The sequence below is a fragment of the Mauremys reevesii genome, linkage group 11 (assembly GCF_016161935.1).
Source record: "Mauremys reevesii isolate NIE-2019 linkage group 11, ASM1616193v1, whole genome shotgun sequence".
In the NCBI taxonomy this organism is placed as follows: domain Eukaryota; kingdom Metazoa; phylum Chordata; order Testudines; family Geoemydidae; genus Mauremys; species Mauremys reevesii.
In genome coordinates, this window is record NC_052633.1 from 9,717 (window position 1) to 35,241 (window position 25,525).

At 51.8% G+C, this 25,525-nt stretch overlaps 1 protein-coding gene across 1 annotated transcript in view; it reads left to right on the forward strand.

Annotated features, from left to right (window-relative positions):
• The first annotated feature begins 20,490 nt into the window (after positions 1-20,490).
• ITGB2 (integrin subunit beta 2) overlaps positions 20,491-25,525 on the forward strand; it is a 58,080-nt gene continuing 53,045 nt past the window's right edge. The window contains exon 1 of the mRNA XM_039494441.1: positions 20,491-20,673. The gene's annotated coding sequence lies outside the window, so the exon portion shown is untranslated. The remainder of the gene's footprint in view (positions 20,674-25,525) is intronic.

A 25,525-nucleotide genomic window follows, 5' to 3' on the forward strand; every position in this document is an offset into this window, starting at 1 on the left:
TATGATTTGCAGTGCCTCTTTCTTTACTGGGCTAAGGTGTCTTTCACTATCTGCTATAATAGGAGCTGTTTTCAAAGCCAAGAATTGTTTTATTGAAAAGAAAAAACTTCCTTGACAGACAGACAGACACACAACATTTCATTAACACAAGAGAGGCAAGGGTGTGGGTTGGTGAACTGTACAGTCACAAGTTTGCATATGCCATGTCTGGACTGCTGTTTAATTAATCCTGCACTTCAGGGTGCATATACTGCATGGTGATGGGGTTGAATGCAGAGGTAAGGGTGGTGGTAGGTATCAGGGCTGGTTGGGCACGTCACAGGTGTTGGAGGCAGCTGGTGGTGGTAAGAGCCTGGATGCTGAGAAGGTGGTTGGGCTGACATTGGGGCACAAGGCACAGGGCGGGCGGGTGGGAGTAGCACGGTGGTGCTCTGCTTGCATGGCAACAGTGACTCTATAGACTCCGCTTGGCGCTCCAGGATGCCAGCAGCCGCTCCGTGCTTTTCCTCTTGGCCACTGCATTTCTCTTGCGGGTCCTGCTTTCTTTCTCGCCACTCCTTCAATTCTTTTCTCTCTGTAGCAGAGTGCTGAAGAACAGTTTTCAGCATGTCCTCTTTGCTCTTTCGGGATTTTTCTCAAATTTTGAAGCCTCTGTGATGTTGAACATCTGGGCAGTCCAGTCAAGGTCACTGTACACACAGAAATGACAACATTTAACACGGGCAGCATTGTATCCACTATCTCAGACATGAATTATTACACTGAGGAGTTCTCACTTGCAAGTTCTCACTTGCATTCTTTATCCCAAAAGGAAAACACAACAGAAGCCACGAAATGGTGAGTGAGGAGTGGGGCTTGAGTGAGAGGGGAGCTGGTTGCTTGGGTAATCTGGAGTGCTAGAGGGGTTGAGTGAAGATGCAGATGCAGGGGTGATCTTATCTCCTATCTCTTCACTAAAGAGTCTCCCAACATTTTTCACAGGACTTAATCCTGGAAGATGTTTCCCTACTGCGAGTCACTAGGGAACAGCGGGGGGCTCTTTTAGAGCAATGTGGATTCCGCCCGGGACCCTATGCGGCGTGCCTGTGTTCAGAAATGGTCCCCTGGCCGAAGAGTGGCGCGGACGCGTCACCGTCACTGGGACAAGGGACACAGTGGCTCTGCCTATAAACCTGCGCAGGCATATTGCCCCCGCTCTGGATGAAGCTCTTGCTGAGATAACTGAAGCCGAGTCCCGCGCCGAGATAGACCACATCAACGGGCTATTCCACATCTAGACGCTGCCATGCATGCATCCATAACCCCCCTTCCTCTCCAGAAACATTTCCACCCAGAAAGCCGCTTACCGGTACACCGCTCCTCTGCTTGTCCTTCTGCAACTGCTGGCTGCTGCTGCGATTGGGTACTTTACTCCTGGCTTGAGAAGAGCTCCTGGCTGCATGCCTCCAGGAATCTGCGGTTTCTTCCCCATCCCAGGAGCTTCACTCAGCGGTTTCCTCTCCCCCAGCCTCCTCCTCCTCTGTCCCCAGCCTGCTCAGAAGTGTCCATCGTTACCCTGGGATTGGCAGTGGGGTCACCCCAAGTATGTTGTCCATCTCCAAGTAAAAGCGGCAGGTCGTGGGGCGGATCGGATCTGCGATTCCCTCTCGGGCTTTGTAATAGGCACTCCGCAGCTCTTTAACTTTCACCTGCATTGTAGTGCGTCCCGTTGATGGCCCCTATCCAGCATGTCCCTTGCTATCTGCTCAAAGATATCGTAATTCCTACGGCCGGAGCGCAGCTGTTGCCTGAACAGGCGCCTCACCCCAAACACTGATGAGGTCCTGCAATTCACCTGTGCTCCATGCTGGGGCTCGTTTGCGCGTGGAGGCATGGTTACCTGTAACCTGTAACTGATTAACTGATTGCACTCCACACCTGGCTGCAGCAAACAGGAAGGAGATTTTTAAATTTCCCGGGGCATTTAAAGGGCGGGTCACCTGAGGCAAGAGCAGTAGAGTGCAAACTGATGTGCAGAGTGGCTGAACAGGAATTCTGGGATAGCTCCTTATTCCCTGGAGGACAGGTAAAGCGCTGGTGAGTGTCCACACCTGCTGAGCAGCGCTGGTGTCTGGCGCTGCACTCTCTTACCCTAACCGGATGGGTTTTCAGCCAGCGCTGCAACCAGGGAGTTGCAGCGCTGGTTGTGCCCTGCAAGTGTGGACGGGGTGTTAATTGCAGTGCTGGAAAGCCTCCACCAGCGCTGCAACTTGTAAGTGTAGCCAAGCCCTGTGACAGCCACCCTTCAGGGTAGATGTAAGAAGCAGCTAAGCTCCTTTTTGGAATAATATAACTGGAACAATAGGACGCCCCCACCCAAAACATAGCCACATGCAAAGCTGGTCAGAAAATGAGCTATTTGGGCAGAGGGGTTTCACTGGGTATTGTCTGACAGAGGTGTGTGTATCTGGGAGCAGAATCAGAGGCAGAGAGAAGCCAAAAAAGCCCAAGCCAACAGCAAGACAAGCACTGGGAATATGGCCCAGAGCGAAAGTGAAGAGAAGTCGCTTTGCAGGAAGAGCGCTGGCTGGAAAGAGGTTTGGAACTGCAGGCAAAGAAACTGCCTCCAGTAGTTTGATTCCTCCTGTGTTCAGGGAAACAGGACTTTGTACATTGTTTGTAAATATACAGGATTGTATCAAAGAAATACCTGACCCCATCCTCAGTTTCTTCTCCTAACAAAAGCAGCCCCTGGGGTGCCCAATACTGGATAACTGAGCAGGTCGAAAGGTTACCACTGGCTACACTGGCACAAAAGGGGCCCAAAGCAGATGCCTGCTCCTTTGCCCCTCGCGCAGAGCTGGCTCTGTCGTCTCCTTCACAAGAGTCTGGGGCGCCAGCAGCATGTTGGGGTGCACAGGTTAAATGGCTGTGACACTCCTGCTGTTCCACAGCTATCACAGGCCCATAGGGACTAAAGGCAACCAGTGACCTTGGGAGAACGCCAACAGAGGATTTATCTTCTGGTGGGCAGTGGGCAGGAGAAACAAATGAGGGGAGTTTTTTAAAAAGTCCTGGTTTGGTTTGGGGTTTGTTTTTCTTCCTTCAAGTAACGTCCTCTAATAATAAAGAATAAGGAGGAAATATAGGAACTTGGTGGTACAGTTTGCAAAAGAGCGGGGTTTTCTTTAGAGCAAATGGGGTGCATAGCTGAACTAACATGGGGAACTGGCAGGTTGATACACAAACTATTCTCTGAGGGCATAGTCCATGATTCCTAATGGTGGAATTTTGTTCAAGTGCCTAAAATAGGAGCTGAAGAGTCCTCTTGACTGTCAGTGGGATTTGTGCTCCTCAGACACCTGCAGACTTTTGAAAATTCCTGCCTAACTGAGCCAAAGTTGCATTGCCCTTAGATGGGAGTTGTGCTCAGTAAAGGATGCAGAGTTTGGCCCTGAAATCGGTGCTTGAAGACAATCATGTTTTTCCTTTAAAAGTAGATTTGCAAACGTGTTTGAAATTTTCTTCTTAGGGACATGAATTTAGTTGAAATCATTCAGTGGTTGTAGCAGGTTTCTGAACTGGAGCAACACTTAGGATTAATGTACTTCAGCTTCAACGCATCTAAACCTGCTCTAAAATAAATCTGTGTTGCAGCAAACTCTTGTTAGCAAGATCAGGGGGAACTATATGAACCATCATGTGGGATGAATAAGGAAAGAGTCATATTCCTGTTCTCTTTGTACACGTATACTCACAATTTCCTAGACGCAACCTCATCAAGCTGATAAGATGGAGCATTATTATTATTACTCTGCTAATTGTGTGAATTACTGGCAAAAACTGTACTGTTTATAACTGTTTTTTCTATGCTTAAGCAAGCGTTAATACACATATTTCCTGCACAGGTCAGAAATTTCCTTTTCTGACACCCATTCAACAATGGATCCTAAGTACATATGTAAGATTAATCAGAGAATCGTAGAATATCAGGACCTCAGGAGGTCATCTAGTCTACACAAACATCCCACACAGATGGACTACAAGCTGTCAGGAACAGTATCCCTGATGATGCCACAGCACAACTGGTTGCTGAGGTCTGCCTTTATCCTCACACACAACTATTTCAAATTTGATGACAATATATATCTCCAGATCAGTGGCACTGTTATGGCCCCACAATATGCCAACATTTTTATGGCTGACCTGGAACAACGCTTCCTCAGCTCTCATCCACTCAAGCCCCTTCTCTACCTACGCTACATTGATGACAATTAGGATATAGACATTCAGGCCTGTCTGCAAAGGCCTATACTTTAAGAATTTAGGTGTATTCTTATCACTTAGCTAGTTATAGAGGTATAAAAGAAAGAATCAAGATCACTGTCTGTGTAATGGCCTTCTCTTACTGTGACAGGCTAAGGCCTTCAGCTAAGATGTAGTTAGGCAGCCATAAGCTGGGAAGTGTATGGTCACATCCTCACATTCCAAACTAGTCACATTGAAATAAGATGCTATTGGGCTATTAGGAATACAGTCCTGTCCTGATATTTCTATCACCTCCAGAGAAAGGGAGGAGCCTAGAAGATGTAAAAGGAAACTTAGTTTGATAGCAGCCTGTCTGGCAAGAACTCACTTATCAATAGACACAGCTGGAAAACCCTTATGTCTGTATAGATGTAGTTGTGAAATCCTCACTTCTGTATTGTTTTGTATGTTTATTTGCATGGTCTCTGACTGGTTCTGCAATTGTTTCTGTCTGCTGTATAATTAGTTTTGTTGGGTGTAAACCAATGAAGGTGGTGGGGTATAATTGGTTAAATAACCATGTTACAGTATGTTAGGATTGGTTAGTTAAATGTCAGTACAATGACTGGTTAGGGTATAGCTAAGCAGAGTTCAAGTTTTACTATGTAGTCTGCAGTCCATCAGGAAGGAGGGGGGGAATGGGAACAGGGACTGGGGATGGGGGAATTAAAATCATGTCTTGCTAAAGGGGAAAATGGGAACAGGGGATGGGAACAGGAACGGGGACACAGGCAAGGTTCTGTGGTGTCAGAGCTGGGAAGGGAGACACTAAGGAAGGAAACTGGAATCATGCCTGCTGGAAGTTCACCCCAATAAACATCTAATTGTTTACGCCTTTGGACTTCGGGTATTGTTGCTCTCTGTTCATGCGAGAAGGACCAGGGAAGTGAGAGGGTGAAGGAATAAGCCCCCTAACAATGACATCTTCATCATCTGGACCCATGGGAAGGAGACTCTGGAAAAATTCCACCACGATTTCAACAGCTTCCACCCCACCATCAATCTCAGCCTGGACCAATCTACAGGGGAGGTCCACTTCCTAGACACCACGGTGCAAATAAGTGATGGTCACATTAACACCACCCTATACCAAAAACCTACCGACCGATATGCCTACCTTCATGCCTCCAGCTTCCATCCCGGGCACACCACACGATCCATTGTCTACAGCCAAGCACTGAGGTACAACCGCATCTGCTCTAACCCCTCAGACAGAGACCAACACCTACAAAATCTCCACCAAGCATTCTCAAAACTACAGTACCTGCATGAGGAAATAAGGAAACAGATCAACAGAGCAAGACGTGTACCCAGAAGCCTCCTACTGCAAGACAAACCCAAGAAAGAAACCAACAGGACTCCACTGGCCATCACATACAGTCCCCAGCTAAAACCCTCCAGCATCATCAGGGATCTACAACCCATCCTGGACAATGATCCTCACTTTCACAGGCCTTGGGTGGCAGGCCAGTCCTCGCCCACAGACAACCTGCCAACCTGAAGCATATTCTCACCAGTAACTGCACACTGCACCATAGTAACTCTAACTCAGGAACCAATCCATGCAACAAACCTCGATGCCAACTCTGCCCACACATCTATACCAGCAACACCATCACAGGACCTAACCAGAACGGCCACAACATCACCGGTTCATTTACATGCACGTCCACCTATGTAGTATACGACATCAAATGCAAGCAATGCCCATCTGCAATCTACATCGTCCAAACTGGACAGTCTCTACGGAAAAGCATAAATGGACACAAATCAGATATTAGGAATGGCAATATACAAAAACCTGTAGGAGAACACTTCAAGCTCCCTGGCCACATAATAGCAGATCTTAAGGTGGCCATCCTGCAGCAAAAAAACTTCAGGACCAGACTTCAAAGAGAAACTGCTGAGCTCCAGTTCATCTGCAAATTTGACACCATCAGCTCAGGATTAAACAAAGACTGTGAATGGCTTGTCAACTACAGAACCAGTTTCTCCTCCCTTGGTTTTCACACCTCAGCTGCTAGAAGAGGGCCTCATCCTCCCTGATTGAACTAACCTCGTTATCTCTAGCTTGCTTCTTGCTTGCATATATATACCTGCCCTGGAAATTTCCACTACATGCATCCGTGAAGTGGATATTCACCCACAGCTCATGCTCCAAAACGTCCGTTAGTCTATAAGGTGCCACAGGACTCTTTGCTGCTAGTCCAACCCCCTGCTCAAGCAGGACCAATCCCCAACTAAATCATCCCAGCCAGGGCTTTGACAAGCCTGACCTTAAAAACCTCTAAGGAAGGAGATTCCACCACCTCCCTAGGTAACCCATTCCAGGGCTTTACCACCCTCCTAGTGAAAAGTTTTCCTAATGTCCAACCTAAACCTCCCCCACTATAACTTGAGACCATTACTCCTTGTTCTGTCATCTGCTACCACTGAGAACAGTCTAGATCCATCCTCTTTGGAACCCCCCTTCAGGTAGTTGAAAGCAGCTATCAAATCCCCCCTCATTCTTCTCTTCTGCAGGTTAAACAATCCCAGTTCCCTCAGCCTCTCCTCGTAAGTCATGTGCTCCAGCCCCCTAATCATTTTTGTTGCCCTCCGCTGGACTCTTTCCAATTTTTCCACATCCTTCCTGTAGTGTGGGGCCCAAAACTGGACACAGTACGCCAGATGAGGCCTCAGCAATGTCGAATAGAGGGGAATGATCAAGTCCCTCAATCTGCTGGCAATGCCCCTACTTATACAGCCCAAAATGCCGTTAGCCTTCTTGGCAACAAGGGCACACTGTTGATTCATATCCAGCTTCTCGTCCACTGTAACCCCTAGGTCCTTTTCTGCAGAACTGCTGCCTAGCCACTTGGTCCCTAGTCTCTAGCGGTGCATGGGATTCTTCCGTCCGAAGTGCAGGACTCTGCACTTGTCCTTGTTGAACCTCTTCAGATTTCTTTTGGCCAAATCCTCTAATTTGTCTAGGTCCCTCTGTATCCTATCCCTACCCTCCAGCATATCTACCACTTCTCCCAGTTTAGTGTAATCTGCAAACTTGCTAAGGGTGCAGTCCACGCCATCCTGCAGATCATTAATGAAGATATTGAACAAAACTGGCCCCAGGACCGACCCTTGGGGCACTCCGCCTGATACTGGCTGCCAACTAGACATGGAGCCATTGATCACTATCCGTTGAGCCCGATGATCTAGCCAGCTTTCTATCCACCTTATAGTTCATTCATTCAATCCATAGTTCTTTAACTTGCTGGCAAGAATACTGTGGGAGACTGTATCGAAAAGGAATAACACGTCCACTGCTTTCCCCTCATCCACAGAGCCAGTTATCTTCTCATAGAAGGCAATTAGGTTAGTCAGGCATGACTTGCCCTTGGTGAATCCATACTGACTGTTCCTGATCACTTTCCTCTCCTCAAAGTGCTTCAAAATTGACCTGCTCCCTGATTTTTCCAGGGACTGAGGTGAGGATGACTGGCCTATAGTTCCCTGGATCCTCCTTCTTCCCTTTTTTAAAGATGGGCACTACATTGGCCTTTTTCCAGTCATCCGGGACCTCCCCCGATCGCCATGAGTTTTCAAAGATAATGGCCAATGGCTCTGCAATCACATCTGCCAACTCCTTTAGCACCCTCGGATGCAGTGAATCCGGCCCTATGGACTTGTGCTCGTCCAGCTTTTCTAAATAGTCCCGAACCACTTCTTTCTCCACTGGTCACCTCCTCCCCATAATGTGCTGCCTAGTGCAGTAGTCTGGGAGCTGACCTTGTTCATGAGGACAATGGCAAAAAAAGCATTGAGCATTGACCTGGGTTGGCTCCAGACCTCTGACTTGTGGTTCTGATCTCCAGTGTGTCTGTGGATTCTGACCTCTTGGTATCCTGACCCAGCTAACTCCTGACTGTGGACTCTGATTGCGACTACTAAATCTGTTTGCCCACGACCCAGCCCCAACAGAGCTTGACTAGATGGGATCAAATCTTGTAGTGACAACAACGTTTAAGATAAAGACTATTTCTTGCATTCTTGGGGCTCCTCTGTGTCTTTTCCCACCACACTGACAAGCTCAAGCCTTCTCTATGAAAATCTACGGGCATGTCTGTGCTCCAGGGGCACAGCTGTAGTGCCATAGTGTAGACACTTCCTACACTGACGAAAGCGGGTTTTCCGTCACTCTAGGCAATCCACCTCTCCCAGAGCTAAGTCGATGGAAGGCCTAGCAGCATCTACACCAGGAGTCAAGTCTGCCTGACTCTTGCACTTGGGAAGCACCAGTTTTCACAGCCCTGAATGACGAAGCTAGGCCAAGCTAATTCTTAAGTGTAGTTGAGGCCTAAGTGTTCATCTTCTGCATTGTTCTGCCCCTCGGTGACGCTCTCCCCATTCTGGCTTGTGCCCTTCCCACTCCCGCTGTACTTTGCAGTGCCACAAGCTACACTGAGACCATGCTGCACTGCAAGTTCCCCTTGATTCATGCATTAGTGAAAGCTAGCATCACCTGAGTGTTTTCCCCTCCCGTCACTCAACTGGTATTGCTGCCAGGGAGCCCGTGGAACCAGGCGGGCTCTTAGCAGAGACACACGCACAAAACCTGTCTCCTTTGTTTGATTAAAGATAAGCAAAGCTGTTGGCAGTACATATAATTTCCTTCCATGAGTACTGAGAGAGGAAGTGACACGTGCCCAAGGGGTTAGAGCAGCCCAGGTTACGAATTACAGTAAATACACAGATTGTTTTCATTCAAGTTAGAGCACTTCATCCCATTTGGCCCAGCTTTGCTGTAACAGTGAAGTTATTAGTCTAACACAGGCAGGAAGTCACTCCAGGCGAGGCTGATGAAGGCTCATAGGACATGGTTGCCTGTAGTATGAGGGGATTGGACTCAGTGACCCAGGAGGTCCCTTCCAGTCATGTTCCATTTCTCTACATTATTTCATTCTAGTCAACCACATTTCTAGAGCCATGTCACAGGGTGCCTGATGCCAAGCAGGGCCCAGTCTATCCAAGATGGGCTTCTGCAAGAAGGACCCTATCTCAACCCACCTGTGAGCAATTCACTGCTTGGCAGCTAATTGACTAACAAGTACCTGGGCCTGATGGAAGGTAATCAGTGTTCTGAGACAGAGGCAGGGGTGAGCTGCAGTGGGTTCGCACGGGTTCGCGCGAACCCGTTGTTAAATTTTAGCAGCCATTTTAGAACCGCTTGTTAAGGGCTGCTAAATTTAACAAAAGTTCCCGCCCATTCTTCTCCTGCTCCGCCCCCTTCTCCTCCCCCTCCCCTGCTTCCCGCGAATCAGATGTTCGCGGGAAGCCTGAACAAGCAGCATGGAGGCAGCCAGCAGGTAAGCTGGGGCGCGGAGGCGGAGGGGGAGGTGCGGTGCGGCTGGCTCAGCAGCTCCCGGTCCCAGACCGCGGCTCCCTCCAGCCCAGATCCAGCCCGGGGAGTCGGGCCCCGCGGCTGCTGCCGAGCGGCCGGGCCCGGTGCGGCCGGGAGTCGGGCGGCGGCGGGCAGTGCCGGCCCGGCCGGGAGTCGGGCCAGCGGCGGGCCCGGTGCCAGCCGGCCGGAGTCGGGCGGCGGCCGGGCCCGGTGCCGCCCGGCCGAGTCGGGCCGAGCGGCCGGGCCCCGTGCCGCCCGGGAGTCGGGCCGGCGGCGGGCCCGGTGCCGCCCGGCCTGGGAGTCGGGCAGCGGCGGGCGGTGCGGCCCGGCCGAGTCGGGCCGAGCGGCGGGCCCGGTGCCGCCCGGCCGAGTCGGGCCGGGCCCCGGTGCAGGCCCGGCCGAGTCGGGCCCGGTGCAGGCCCGGCCGGGAGTCGGGCCAGCGGCTCGGCGAGTCGGGCGGGCCCGGTGCCGCCCGGGCCGTCGGGCCCGGTGCCGCCCGCCCGAAGTCGGGCCAGCGGCTCGGCAGTCGGGCGGGCCTCGTGTCGTTCGGCCCGGGAGTCGGGCCTGGCCGGGAGTCGGGCCCGGTGCCGGCCTGGCCGGGAGTCGGGCCTGGTCGTGGTCCTGGCAGAGTGGACCCGGTCCCCAGGCAGTGTGGTAAGGGGGCAGGGAGGGTGGGTTGTGGGGGTGGATAGGGGTCAGGGCAGTCAGAGGGCAGGGAACAGGGGATTGAATGGGGCAAGGGTCCCGGGAGCAGTCAGGAAAGAGCAGGGTTGGATGAGGTGGTGGGGGCACTCAGGGACAGAGAGAAGGGGTAGTTGTATGGGGTAGGGGTATGGGGGGCCATTGAGAATGAGAGGAGGGGTTGGGTGGGGGGGCAAGGGGCAGTCAGGGGACAGGGTCGGGGGGATGGGGCAGGGGTCTCGGAGTGTGTGTGATAAGGAACATGAGGGGTTGGATGGGGCTGACCCCCACGGAGGGGAGGAGAGGGAACCCGTTGTTAAAATTTTGGAGGAGGAGGAACCCGTTGTTAAAATTTGGCAGCTCATCACTGGACAGAGGAGGCGCTTGCACTCCTGACCTCTCCAAGCTGACAGGAGAAAGGAGGGAGGGAAACAGGGAGAAGCTGCCTGAGGGCTGCAACTCTCCTGACGCGGAGCGTGGAGGGCTCCTGAACAGGGAGAGGGAGAGGACGCTTGTTGGCCATGGCCACAGAGCCGAGGGAGGGTTGGACTTCAGGGGCTAATGAGGAAGTTTTGGGTACTTTGCAAAGGAGTTAATAAATGGTGCCCTGCAAAGGAGGCTCCTGCTATCTGTTCTTCAGCCTGAGTAAATGACTGCAAGCGGCTGGAGGGCTGAGTTCCTGCGGGGCTGCACGCGTGCGCTTGGGGATGGTGCCCTGCAAAGGGAGGCTCCTGCTCTCAGTTCTTCAGCCTGAGTAAATGACTGCAAGCGGCACGAGGGCTGAGTTCCTGCGGGGCTGCAAGGGTGCGCTTGGGGATGGTGCCCTGTCACAAGCTGAGACCGGGGTTTGCAGCTACTGGCTCCGGCCCTGCAAACAGCCACACAAGCGCTGAACAGTCAGCAGGTGAGGAGCCTGTTTGCAGTGCATGGAACACTCAGGTGTGCAAAGTGAAACACAGGGCTCAGTGTTTGCAGGGTCAGGGCTATGGTGATTCAATAGATTGTTACCCAGGGCCAGGGCAAGGACATTTTGCGCCCTAGGCAAAACTTCCACCTTGGGCCTCCCCTCCCCCCCCCCCCCCGTAACATCGGTTCATTGAGGGGCAAATCCCGACGAGCCTTCATAGACCCCAGGGGCCAGCCGTGCCCAGGGGCTGCTCCCCAGACCAGGTTCCCCCCTCCCCGCCCCCTGAACTCCCCTGGAGGGTGCACAGAGCCCCCGCGAGCCCTCCCCACCCCGGCGGCCCCCGCCCTGAGTCCACTCACTGGCTTTGCCGGGCTTGGGCTGCTGCAGCAGGGAGGAGCTGCCTTCTGGGGGCTCCTGGGGGCTCCTGCAGCAGATGCATGTGGGCAGAGGCCCCCGTGCACCCCCCCCAGCTCCCCTCTCACTGCGCTTGGGCTCTGTGGCTCCCGGGAGTGTGAGCCACTGCCACCGCTGCCCCTCCTGGAGCAGGCTCAGGGCCCCGCGCCCCGGTGGCTCATATGCCCGGGAGCCGCAAAGCCCGAGCGTAGCGAGGGGCGATCTGGGCGGCGCACGGGGGCCTCTGGCCGCATGCATCTGCTGCAGCCTGCAGGAGCCCCCCAGGCAGGCGCCAGGCCGCAGCCTGGGCAGGACGAGCCTTTATAGACCCCAGGGGCCAGCCGTGCCCAGGGGCTGCTCCCCAGACCAGGTTCCAGGGTGTGTACTCTGGGGGGGGGCCGCCGGGGTGGGGAGGGCTCGCGGGGGCTCTGTGCACCCTCCAGGGAGTTCAGGGGCGGGAGGGGGAACCTTTGCAGGGCTCCTGCCCCTGCGCCGCAGCTCCTCCATGGCTGGGGCTCGCTGCCGCAAGCAGGACACTGGCTCTCCGGTGCCTCCGGAGCGGCTCCTCCCTGCTGAGCCAGGACACCGCTTTTTGGCACTCCCAGGGTTGTCCTTAGGATTGATGGGGCCCTATGCAGTATTATTAAACGGGTGCCCCTATGCCCCACGGCAGCCTGAGCTTGCAGCCTGGTGGGAGGCTGGGGGGTGGAGGGACAAGGCAGAAAGAATAACAAGGCGCCCGGCCTGCCTCACGGTGGCGGAGAGTCACAGTTCCCCGCAGAGACCCCTGTACCCTCCCCTCCCGCAGAATGGACCTGCAGAAGGTACCTAATTAAAAGCACTACACTTGAGAATAAAAAATGTCAGTCACAGGTTTTTTGATAAGCCCTGAAGTTTGTCCGACATTTATTTGCAAAAACTTTGTAGTAAGGGTGAGTCAGCTGTCGTGCTGAGTACAACATTCAGTATTATGGAATACGTGATGCAGCTCTTCTCTGGTTTACATTTTCTTAATCAGTATTTCTAAGCTGATTTTATATTTTAAATGTACTCTTAAGCCTTCATAAAGCAATCATTCCAGATTACTACATGGTTAACTCACTGAAACAGACATTATTTTAAATTAATCAGTCACAGAGGTTCAGTGTGTTTATAACAATGTTCATTGCTTTTAGAAAAGGGGACACTAATGTACTGTGTGTGATCTCCATAACAATACACATGTTTATGAAATTCCACCAACTTTAAAAAATATGTTTCCAAAGATTTTAGGTGTAACAAAGGACTTTATAGCTTACTAAGGTACCGATTTTGCTTAAAACTAGTTCATCAGATAGTCAGAAGTAAAGAAAGGGAAACTCTTTGTCCAGCTATCTGGAAGCAAAGGGCTGTTGTCCCTTTAAGGGCTCTCTTCGAGGGGTGAAGGGAGAAATGGATGGACAGAAAGGACAGGAAGACTGTGGCAGTAGGTTTTTTGACTAGAGTAATTAAAATGTGTATTTTAGCTAAGGGGGGGTCTTTTGAAGAATTTATTTAAAAAAACCATATGTCTGAAGATCCCAGCATTTAAGGCTAAAGATGATTGTGCATCTAAAAATTTGTGCAAGGATTTTTTAGAGATGTGATTTTATAATCTTCACCAACTCACTAATGAAATATTTTTAAAGCAAATTTTAAACTTAAGTCCTGTAGCCTGACATGTTCTGAGTAAATATGACAGTGAGGCACAACTGGTTTTGTCAGTACTTTCAGAAACTGACAGTAGATACCTGGGGGTTGGCAAATGCCTGTTAAATGGCTTCATTGCCCCTTGGTTAGTCTTTAAAGTGCCACAGGACTCATTGCTGCTTTTTACAGATCCAGACTAACAGGGCTACCCTTCTGAGGGCTTGGCTACACTTGCAGGTGTGCAGCGCTGGGAGTTACAGCTGTCTTCGTACAGCTGTGTAGGGAAAGCGCTTGTGTGTGGCCACACTCACAGCTACCAGCACTGCAGTGTGGCCATATTTGCAGCGCTGTTGGGAATGGTGCATTATGGGCAGCTATCCCAGCGTTCAAGTGGCAGCAACGTGCTTTTCAAAAGAGGGGGGTGGGGTGGAGTGTGACAAGGAGCGGGGGAGAGAGAGAGTGGATTTTTGGAGCCGACACTGTGTATCAGCTCCCTGCCTTGCAAAATCTGAAAATTTCCCGACCCTCATTTACTCTTAACTGCAAACAGCCTGCAGACCAGATAAGCAGCTGCTCCAACGGACTCCCTTTCTCCCCACTGCCCCCACTGTTTCTCTCCTCAAGCAAACACTCATCCCCCTGCCTGCCTCATTCACAGCAAGGCAGTGGGTTATCTCAATTGATTGTTCACAGTCAGTTACAGATTGATCACAGCAAACAGGAGCTGTGTTTGTTTTTTAGATAAGCAGCTCCTGGAGCCGAGTTCACAACAAAACAATGAGAGGCTGCGTAACAAAACAAAGAGAGTAATTTAGTTAAAAGCATTCTGGGATATCTCCTAATACCCTGGAGGCCAATAACAGCGCTGGTGTGTGGCCACACCTGACGAGCAGCGCTGCATCACCAGGGCTGCACTCATTACACCTCAAGCAGACCAGCTGTACAGCCAACGCTGCAGCCAGTGAGAGGCAGCACTGGATGTGCCTTGCAGGTGTGGACAGTTACTAAGTTGCAGCGCTGGAAAGCCTCCGCCAGCGCTGCAACTCTCAAGTGTAGCCATACCCTTATACTTCAGTACCCCTTGAATGGCTCTTTAACAGTTTCAGTGTTGTGCTGATAGCTCTGGCAGGCTGGAGACTTTTCTCTTATAACTACTAGATCCCTTCCCAGGAAGACTCAGAGCCTGCAGGAAGGTTCAGAACAGGGATAGGAAAACCAGGAGGGTGGACACTAAGACCCAGTGGTGCCCCAAATTTTCAGGTGCCCTATGCAGCTGCCTATGCCTGAGGACAGTCCTGGGCGCCCCAACCACTTGCCGCCCTAGGCCACTGCCTGGTTCGCCTAGTGGTTGCACAGCCCTTTGTTACCCGACTGGCCAGTCAGAGTGTGGGGCCCTGGGGACTTTCCAGTTGAGCAGCAGCTGGTGCTACTCAGGTATTTCTTTGAGGCAGTTTTGTTTATTTACAAAGACGGTACAAAGTCCCATGCCTGTGAATGCAAAGGCACTGAAATAGCAGGCAACAAGTTCTCTTGCGGGCAGCACCAAGGACACTCTTCAGCCCTGACCCAAAAAGCTCTCCCCAGGTTTCTTCCAGCGTCAGACCCTGTGCCTTCGGCTGCTCCTTTTGGCTGTATATCCACCTCCGAATCTCTCCTGGACCTGGTCTACACTTAGCGGTGGTGCTCAGGGGTGTGAAAAAGCCACACCCCACGCAGCGAACCTATGCCGGCCTAGCCCCTGGGGTAGCCGCAGGCGAATCTTCCATCGGGCGGAGTTACTGTCTCTCAAGGAGGTTCCAACACGGATGGAAATCCCTTCTGTTGGTGCAGGCTGCACCTGCGCTACAGGCTTGTGCCAGCAGTGAGTTTAGAAACTTTCCAAGTTAACATCGTATCAGGCCACTCCATGTATCTGCTGCTGAACCGTATTTGGGAAGGGCGGCTGCTGTTGCTACACATAGTGTTGCCAGCTCAGAGGTACAAAAAACCAGGACCTACGGTATGATCCCGAGCCCACAAAGCTGGCCAGCCGGCAGCGTGTGCTGAGCACCCTCGTGGATTTCCTGGGACAGCTACCTCAGAAAGGGATGATCCTGAGAAAACCTGGACAGTGACAACTTTAGTGACAAGCGGTTAAGTGGAGGGTGGGAACCCTGAGTGAGTAGGAGCTGGAGTTTCTGTGCTTGGTTCAACTGCTACTAAACTCTATCCAGACAGAAGAAGATAATTTCCCCCGAGTGGGCTTTGCCAACAGCCCGACGGCTCTCCACACAGCATACCAAGGGGAGAGTGAGTGAGGGGACTGAGCAGGGAAGGCTTCTCACATGCGCCCCAGCACATGCACACGAGGGCCTGGGGCAAGCTTTGGGGCATGTCTGCATTGCACTCGAGGCCACTCCTCCCGAGTCAGCCTAGCTCCAGGGAGGGCAGCGTAACCCCAGGGGTTGTGCTCACAGCTGAGGAGTGGTGCTAACCAGAGCTACAGCCCGTCGTCCCTGATGGGCTGCCGCACTCGAGTTTAGGGGGTTTGTGTGTGGACTAGACGAGTTATAACTGAGTGTACTCGGCAGTCAAGACAAGACAATGTAAGTGGGTGTAGCTAACTCACTGAAGAGAGCAGTGCAGCAAGAAAAGCTCGTCACAGCTGGGGTAAATTCAGTAGGTCACTCTTTAATTTATACTTTCTGGGTCTTTGGGGTGGAAATCTCAGCCACTGAGGGCTTGTCTACACACACAAGGTGCGCCTGCTTAACTAGAAGTGTGATGTGGCCGTTAAAAAAGCTAATGCGGTCTTGGGATGCATTAGGCGAGGTATTTCTAGTAGGGATAAGGAGGTGCTAGTCCCGTTATATAAGGCATTGGTGAGACCTCATTTGGAGTATTGTGTGCAGTTTTGGTCTCCCATGTTTAAGACTGATGACTTCAAACTGGGCAGGTACAAAGAAGGGCCACTAGAATGATCCGAGGAATGGAAAGCCTGTCGTATGAAAGGAGACTTGAGGAGCTCGGTTTGTTTTCTTTAACCAAAAGAAGGATAAGAGGAGATATGATTGCACTCTTTAAATATATCAGAGGGATAAATACCAGGGAAGGAGAAGAATTATTTCAGCTCAGTGCTAATGTGGACACGAGGACAAACGGATATAAATTGTCAGTCAGGAAATTTAGGCTTGAAATTAGACGAAGGTTTCTAACCATCAGAGGAGTGCAATTCTGGAACAGCCTACCAAAGGAAACAGTGGGGGCGAAGGACCTCCATGACTTTAAGATTAAGGTAGATAAGTTTATGGAGGATGGTATGATAGGATAACTGGCTTAGTCAATAGGTCAATAAAGTGCCACACTGGTAATTAGTACAATGGGTCAATGATAGGATATTGTTAGCCTTTTTCCAGAGGGTCTGGCTGGAGAGTCTTGCCCGCATGCTCGGGGTTCAGCTGACCGCCATATTTGGGGTCGGGAAGGAATTTTCCTCCAGGGTAGATTGGCAGTGGCCCTGGAGGTTTCGCCTTCCTCCGAAGCATTGGGCAGGGTCGCTTGCTTAAGGTGGGTGGATCGGCTTATGTGGCCTGCATCTTGCAGGAGGTCAGACTAGATGATCATAATGGTCCCTTCTGATCTTGAATTCTATGATTCTATGATTCTATGATGCTAAAACTGATTGAGTTGAACTGGAGCAGACGACTGTGTGGATGCTCTGGTTTTGGTTTAAGCAGACTTCTTTTCAGATTTAAACTCAGCTGAAAGAATAACCTCCAGCTCTTGCACAGCACTTTTTACCACTTTATGAAGGCGGTCAGTATCATTACACTAGTGTACATGTAGGGAAACTGAGGCAGAGAACAGGGCTGTCACTTGCCCAAGGTCACCCAGCAGGCCAGTGGCAGAGCCAGGAATATAATCCAGATCTCCCAAGTCCCAGGTCAGTGATCTATTCCCAGGCCACCCAATTACACTTAAACTAACATAAGTGTCCACATAGGTGTTTTCACCAGTCTAACGAAACCAGTGAGAGTCGGTATGTATCCATCCCCTTTGACACCTCTTGGCATCAGAGGAAGAAATGACTGAAAGAGGGTTTAGCTAATCCCAGTTCCCAATTCCTCTCTGACTCAGACCCATGCTGATCACTTACTCCATTTACCCATTTGGATTTGTGCACCATTAAACGGGGGAGCCTCTCGAGAGCTCTAGGAGCTATGAAACACATCACAAAAACACAACACAAAGTAAGCAGTGACATCTCCCTCCCCACTCCCTGACAGCCGACAGAGCTGGATGGGATATGGGAAGGGAACCACATTAGCAGCACTGATGGATGTTCTCCTGCTGTCAATGGATGGGGACAGGAATCCTTTCTCATCTCCTGGACCTCTCTCCGGCATTCCTCACTGTGGACCATGAGGTTCTGCTGTGCTGCCTGGGAGAGGTGACAAGGCTCCAGGGTAAGGTATTATAATGGTTTGCGTCTCCCTGGATAGATGCAACCAACAAGTAATGATGGGAAACCGCAGAGGAAAACACTCGGAAGCTGCTGCGCAGTCACCCTTGGTTTAGGGCACAGTTGGTCAAATCAGTCATCAGTTTTGTAGTGTTTCTGGGTTCCTGGCTGGTGCTGAGCTCTGTTAGAGCAGGGTCCGTGATTAACACCTTCTACCATCTCTGGCTGGCTAGGAGATTCCATCTCACCCTGGGGGATGATGAACTGGCCTCAGTTATACACGCCTTCACCACCTCCAGTCAGGGCTACAGCGACATGACAGACCTGGGCATGAAGCCATCAGTACTTAGGACACTCCAACTAGTACAGAACGTTGCAGCGCATCTGCTCAGCAGCATCTGTCCTCTCCTGTCTATGCTGGCTTCCTGTGGGAGTCAAGGCCAAGCTCTCGCCCAGGCGCTGGCTTTTTCCTTTGCCCAGGGGCACTCAGCCCCAGGCCCTGCCCCACTCCACCCCATCCCTGCCCCACCTGCTATGTGACAATCTAGGAACATTGGCCTGCAGCATGTTTGCGAATATGGCGTGTGACCCAGTCGGTGAGATCATCGCAGTATCACTGGACTGGGCCGTTGGGCTTTCCGCCATGACCATGTTGATAATGAGCATCCCAACGATCACCTGGGGAACAGCTCCAGGGAAATGGCCAAGTGGTGGCCATGAGGATGCTACTTCCAGACTCCATGGCTGTTTTGCATTGGCCAGGAGCTACCAGAGGAAAGGGCTATAAACCATTAAAAAGTGATTTGATCCCTGTGAAGGGTTTGATCAAAGGACAGGGCAAGATTTAAAGTCACACGCCCTGAAGCAAGGGGAAAGAGAACTGGTTTTGAGTGTTAAGGGAACAGATTATGCACCCCCCACCCCAGACCCTAGCAGCCTTGGGGGTCTGCTGGAAATTTAGCTCTCCCAGTACCCCAGGTGGAAGATGGCATCACGGATCCACACGGTATGGGCTATGCCCCAGCTCTTAAGCAGTCCCTTGGAGGAACCCTGTCAGTGTGCCAGACCCCCAAGAGGCTTCCTTAAGGGTAATGCCTCTGAGCCTGAGCCTCTGGGCTCCAGCCCACCTGCTTCCCTGGCTGAGTTCTGCCCAGCCAGTCCAACTGAGGGAGACTTTTCTACTCTTCAGGGATTAATGCACCTCGGCATGTATTTGCAGTGACACCAGGCAGCCTTTTCAAGACAGAGCAGGGTTTACTGATCAACTGGAACGCAGCATCGGGAAGCCCGTGGGTTAACATGGAGATGTAAAGCTGAGGACACAGCCCACCAGCCTGGCCAAGGCAGCGCTCCCCCCAGCCAAGCTGCTGTGGAATCTGTCTGGTGCTCAACCTCTGCCTTTTTGTCAGTCCCAGGTGAGAGCTGCTGAGTCTCTCCAAAAGCCAACTCCTATCTCCCTCCTGTCACCTCTTGGTGCACTGTCTTCCTGCAGACCCATGCTGGGTTCACATGCTCCATCGGGGAGAGTTTCCCATGGATAGGTGCTAATTGTTCAGGCTGCGGGGCTCCCATATCGTCTGTCCCTCAGAGTTCCGAACCCCTCGGGAATAGAGGTGGTTCGTAACTCTGAACAAAACCTTAGGGTTGTTCTTTCAAAAGTTTACAACTGAACAGTGACTTAATGCAGCTTTGAAACTTTACTGTGCAGAAGAAAACTGCTGCTTTCCTTTTTTTATTTTTGTAGTCGTTTCCATGTAACGGCACTGTACTGTATTTCCGTTTTTTTTTTGGTCACTGCTGCTGCTGCTGCTGCTGCCTGATTGTGAACTTCCGGTTCCAAGTGTGTGGTTGACGGGTCAGCTTGTAACTCTGGTGATTGTAACTCTGAGGTTCTACCCTAGTCAGTTTCAGCCAGTTCTTTAATGACCTATTCATTCCACCCCAGACAGTTTCCTGGTACAAACACCTCACGGCTCCTGCTCTGTAACCCTTTTGCACCCGCTGAGTAGCAATGCCCAGTACAGAGGGAACTGAAGCATGCACCATGTGTAAGGCTACGTTTTAGTCCCAGGTGTTTTTAGTAAAAGTCATGGACAGGTCACAGGCAGTAAACAAAAATTCACGGCCTGTGACCTGTCCATGACTATGAGTAAACATATCAGTGACGAAAACTGGGGAGGGGCTGCCTGGGGGCCCTGCAGACGCGGCAGGGAGGCGGCCGAGGTGCTGTGGGGGCTGGCGGGCGGCTGCGGCCCGGGATCCTGCTAGTGCTGAGGAGGCGGGTTGGTGGAGTCAGCAGACTCCCTACCTGGCCCCGCGCCTCCCACACACAGCAGCAGAGTTTGGGTGTGGGACGGGGCAGGGCGTTGGGGCACGGGATGGGGTGAGGCAGGCTCTGGGCTGTGCTTACCTGGGGCCTCCCCGGAAGCAGTGACATCCCCCTCACTCAGCTGCTAGGCAGAGGCATGGCCAGGCAGCTCTGTGTGCTGCCTATGCCTGCAGGCACCGCCCCCACAGCTCCCATTGGCCACCTGCCTGAGCTACCAATGAGCCAGGCTTACCAGCCACAGCAAAAGTCATGGAGGTCATGGAATCCATGACTTCTGTGACCTCCGTGACAAACTCTCAGCCTTAACCATGTGCCTAATAGGGAGCTATCTCTTTAAGAGACCTAGGGGGCCAGGGAGTGAGTTGTGTTTGCTGTTGTTGTAGGCGGATTTAGCATTCCACATGCAGATGTTTCGGGAATTGGGCGTGATTGTTTTCGGTCTGGTGCTGGGGTCAGGCTTCATGTGAGGGGAAGCAGCCAGGGCAGCCGCTTTGCAAAGCCAAGTGCCCTGTTGTGTGAGCTGGGAGAAGCTGAGCCCAGGAGCAGAGATCAGGCAGTTTTCCCTGACTCAGGAGCATTTTGCACAGGTTAGTGATACTCTTATAACCCTCAGGGAAGCATGGCCAGTATTCATTAGAGAAAGGGGATTTGGGAGGGAAAACTAATTTCTTTTCTTTTAACTGTAGTCTTGGAATGTTGTTTGATTTTAGTCAAATTGTTTTAGTTAAATTGTCTCAACCAGTGCGATTCACCGACTTCTCTTAAATGTGATAATGTGGAAAGATTCAGTTATATTTTGCTGTTCTCAGTTTTGTATTTTCTTGTAAGAGTTATGTTTTTTTTAATTTTTTTTTAAATGTATACACTTAACTGAGTGGTTGATTAATCAGTTGACTGGCTAACAGTGATTTCAGCAGAGGTTGGAGGAGGAAGAGTCTGCATGGATTCCAATCTAAGATTCCTACAAGCAAGTGGAGGGAAGATGTTTTAGACTCAGCAGATTGTATAGATTTGGTGATCAAAGATTCTAACTGAGACTCCGGTGAACTCAACCTAAGCCTTTGGGAATGCTGAGTTCCTTCTCACTGTGTTTCTGTGGGGACTAATCTATTTAGATTTTAATTTGTTTTCTTTATTTATGTTTCTGTAGAACTGTGAAGATAATATCTGTGGATTATAAAGTAGCCATGTTATGTTGTAAAAATTAAATTATTATTATTATTTATGTTTCTTATCATAAGATTTTAGAAAGTTATTACTTAATTCAATTCATTGCTTTCACTCTGTTTGGGACTTGAATGTGGGGAGGTTGACCCTGTGAAATCCTTGCTCAAAATCTTTCCGGACTGAATTCTGGGTCTCCAGCTACTTTCCTAGGGGAGCTGGGCTTTTTTAGGCACTGGAGAAGGGGAATGAAGTGAACTGCTAGCCTGCCCAGAAGTCACACATAGTCATCCTGGAAAATATTACAGAAAATTCCCACTTTCTCCCGGCTAGATAGACCCTGGGAAGTGTGACCTGTGTATATGCAGTTCAGTGCTCTAAAATCTCCTTCCTCCAGAATGTTTTGGTTCTAAATAAACAATGTTTTGTTTTAAGAAGCCCGTCTGGTCACTCCCCACCACTGGTTAGAGCTCCCGATGGAACAGCACTGGGGGAGCTGAGCCTGAATCAGGCCTGCTGAGATGATCATGGTTAGCAGCAGGGGACTGCAGCCAGGACGGCATGCCGCGGGGGGCGCTCCGCCGGTTGGCGGGAGGGCGGCAGGCGGCTCTGGTGGACCTCCCGCAGGCGTGCCTGCGGATGCTCCACCGGAGCCGCGGGACCAGCGAACCCTCCACAGGCACGTCTGCAGGAGGTCCACCGGAGCTGCGGGACCGGCAACCGCCAGCGCGCCCCCTGCGGCATGCCGCCGTGCTTGGGGCGGCGAAATTGCTAGAGCCGCCCCTGACTGCAGCTAGTGGGAGAGTGGGAGAATTGTGGGATTCCACCCCAGGAAAGGTAAAGTCACAAGGCCTGAGAGACCTGGAGGGGTCGGTGGCACTGATAGTCTGGTAAGTGTGACCATCACCTAAAATTCAACCCAGAAACCAACAGTCATCCTGTCCAGATTATGGAGCAACAGTGCCCATGCTGTGTTGACAAACTGTGGTCAGTTGCTTGACCACGCTTTGTTTCATTATGAAATAGCATGAAAATTTAAGAGGCCAAATAACCAATGTCGGTTAGGGTTAGTGCTAAAAGCCAGTAATAATACAGTCCAGGACAAAGGTTCAATACGATCCCGGTCTCTGGGAAGCCATCTCGTGTGCCTCACACAGAAGGCAAAGTGATACATTGCAAGTAGGGGTATTTATAGGATGAATTTACACGTTAGAAAACTCTTTACACATCACTGAAATCCCACCTATGAGCATGTCCTGGTTCCTCAACTTGTTCTGTTCCTTCCTTGTCTTTTTTTTGGATATGAGTGTTCCAGATGCTGGTCAGTTACGGTACCTCCCTCGCTTGTACTAAGTGGGCGTAGAACAAATGTATCTTGATTTTGACAAATTTCCCATTTGCTTATGTGCCAGATGCTGGGTGGTGCTCCTGCAGGGCCCTGGGGGAAGCAGCTTAGCGTGAGAGGACAGAACTCTGGGGAAACCACAGGCCTTATAGCTCTTATGACGGCCAGGCAGGGCCGAATTAACTCTCCTGTGGGCCTCAGGCCATAGATTTTGTGGAGCCCCTAGGGGGTTGGAGTGGGGGAGTGGGCTCAGGGCGGGGGATTGGGGTGTGGGACGGGGTGCAGCTCCAGCTGGGCTCTAGGGTGGTCTGGGACAGGGGGTTGGGTGCAGGAAGGGGCTCCAGGCTGGAGTAGGGGGCTGGGGTGCAGGAGGGTGTGCACGGTGCAGGCTCCAGCCGGGAGGCGCTTACCTCGGGCAGCTCCTGGTCAGCGGCACAGCAGGGCTACGGCAGGATCCCTGCCTGCCCTGGCTCCACACTGCTCTGCTCCCCGAGGTGGTTGGCATGTCCGGCTCCTAGGCAGAGGGGCCAGGCTGCGCTGTGCTGAGCATGCTGCCTGTGCCCACAGGCACTGCCCCCACAGCTCCCATTGGCTGTGGTACCCGGCCAATGGGAGCTGCGGTACCCGGCCAATGGAAGCTGCAGAGATGGCGCTGGGGGCGGGGGCAGCGTGCAGAGATTCCCTGAATGCCCCTCTCCTAGGGGCCACAGGGACACATTGGCGAGCCGGCGATCGCGGCTCCAGCCCCGTGGGGGCAGAGGGGGTCGCCGCAGCTCGGGGACTGGTGTCCGGCCCACAGTGCTGAGACTTGCCGCGGGCCGGATGAAAAGAAGCAGTGGGCCGCATCTGGCCTCTGGGGCCCACCTTAGCCCGAGGCCCTGGGCTGCAGCCCCTAAAACCTCTGCATTAATCCATCCCTGCTGCCAGGCATTCGTATAATGTGCTAACCTAACACACGTGATGGCTAACAAGTGCCACCATGAAACACTGCTTAATAGGAGGGCAAAGCATTCTGCACCCACTGAGGTTTCTGGGCTGTCTAACAGCAGCTGGAGCTCCAAGAGTAGCTCCAGGTTGTGCATAGGCATTACAAATAGTGGGCACACACCCTCAGCCAGAGGGGGAGAAATCAGCCACACCGTGTCATCTGGTTGCTTCCCAGGCCCACCAGCATCAACTCAGTCTCCTCCAGCTAGAGCTTCAGCCAGCCATCTCCCACCCGGGGCCCAGTCTTCCCCAGACTCTGGGCCAGACATGTAGGAGCACTGGGTGTAGAGCAGGGTGTCGTGAACGTGCTGAAACACTGCAGCCACCCTCACTAACCCTTCCAGCAGCCCCACAGACATATCGACCAGGAGGGGAGACGTGCTGGAGCCCAGGCTACCCATCCTGTGGGCTTACCTTCAAGAAAACCCGATGACAAGGTTTATTTGCAAATCTGCCTCGTCCTCTGGGCACCAGAACTTTTCATGAAGAAGGATGGAAGCCAGCAAGTATGTTTGGATTGCCGGGCTCTGAACCAAATCATGATCAGGGATCGTTATCCAATGCCACTCATCCCTAAGCTGCTGGACTGTGTGGGGGTTGCCAAGGTACACACAACGCTGCTACAACCTGCTACACATTAGAGCGGGGAATGAGTGGAAAACTGCTTTTCAGGTACGGCCTCTTGGACTGCCTCACAATGCCATTTGGTTTGACAAATGCACCCACCACATTCCAGCATTTCATCAGTGATGTGATTTGGCACATGTTGGACCAGTACGTAGTGATATATCTGCATGGCTTACTTGTTTTCACTGATGACACAGAGTAGCACACCATGCCTGTCTGTACTGTCCTCAAAGGCTATGCCAGCTCGACCTCTTGACCATGCTGGAAAAGTGTGTCTTTCACCAGTCCTCTGTAGAGTTTGAGGGTTTCTCATGTCCCCAGAGGGTGTCAAGATGGACCCACGTAAGGTGAAGATAGTCCTCGTTTGGGCGGCACTTTGGAACATTCGCGACCTGCAGCATTTCCTGGGATTCACTGACTTCTATCATCAGTCCATTCCGAGGTTCTTGGAACGAATCTCCCCCCTCACCTTTCTGCTCTGCAAGAACATCAAGTTCCACTGGCCTTCTAAGGCTCCACAAGCCTTTGGCTAAAACTTGCATTCACTTCTGCCCTGGACAGGTGCACTGGGATCCCACACTAGCCTTCACCGCTGAAGCAGATGCATCCAACATGGTTATGGGGACAGTTCTTTCCCAAGCCCCCAGCCAGGTGTTGCTTTCATGTGCCTTTCTTCTCCAGGAGACTTACCCCCACAGAACAAAACTGTGAAATCCTGGACAAGGAGCTCCCAGTGATTAAGGTCGCCCTCGACGAATGGTGCCACTATCTTGAGGGGGCCTGGCACCTGGTCCAGGTGTATACAGACCATAAGACCTATCTGGGCAGGGTCAAGGCTCTTAATCAGTGGCAGCTTCAGTGGGCTTGGTTCTTCTCACACTTCGATTTTGTTATGTCCTCTTGTCCAGGAACTAAAAATAAAAGGCCACACACTGTGCCAGACCTTGCTGGCCCTAAAGGCCCGAGCCCTGAAGCCTCAAGCACCTGCAATTCTCTCGGTGGGACACCCCGTCAAGACCTATTTGCCTTGGTCTGGTTGGTCGTAAGCCACGGAGTCCCCCCGACAAACAGGAAGTGCTAAATAAGGAGGCCTCCAGTGTCCACGATGGGATATTCTATTTCAGGGGTTCTCAAACTTTGGCCCTGGTGACCCCTTTCACACAGCAAGCCTCTGAGTGCGACCCCCCCCCACCCTATACATTAAAAACACTTGTTTATATTTAACACTATTTTAAATGGTGGAGGCAAAGCGGGGTTCGGGGTGGAGGCTGACGGCTCATGACCCCCCTTGGAATAACCTCACAACGCGCCCCCCC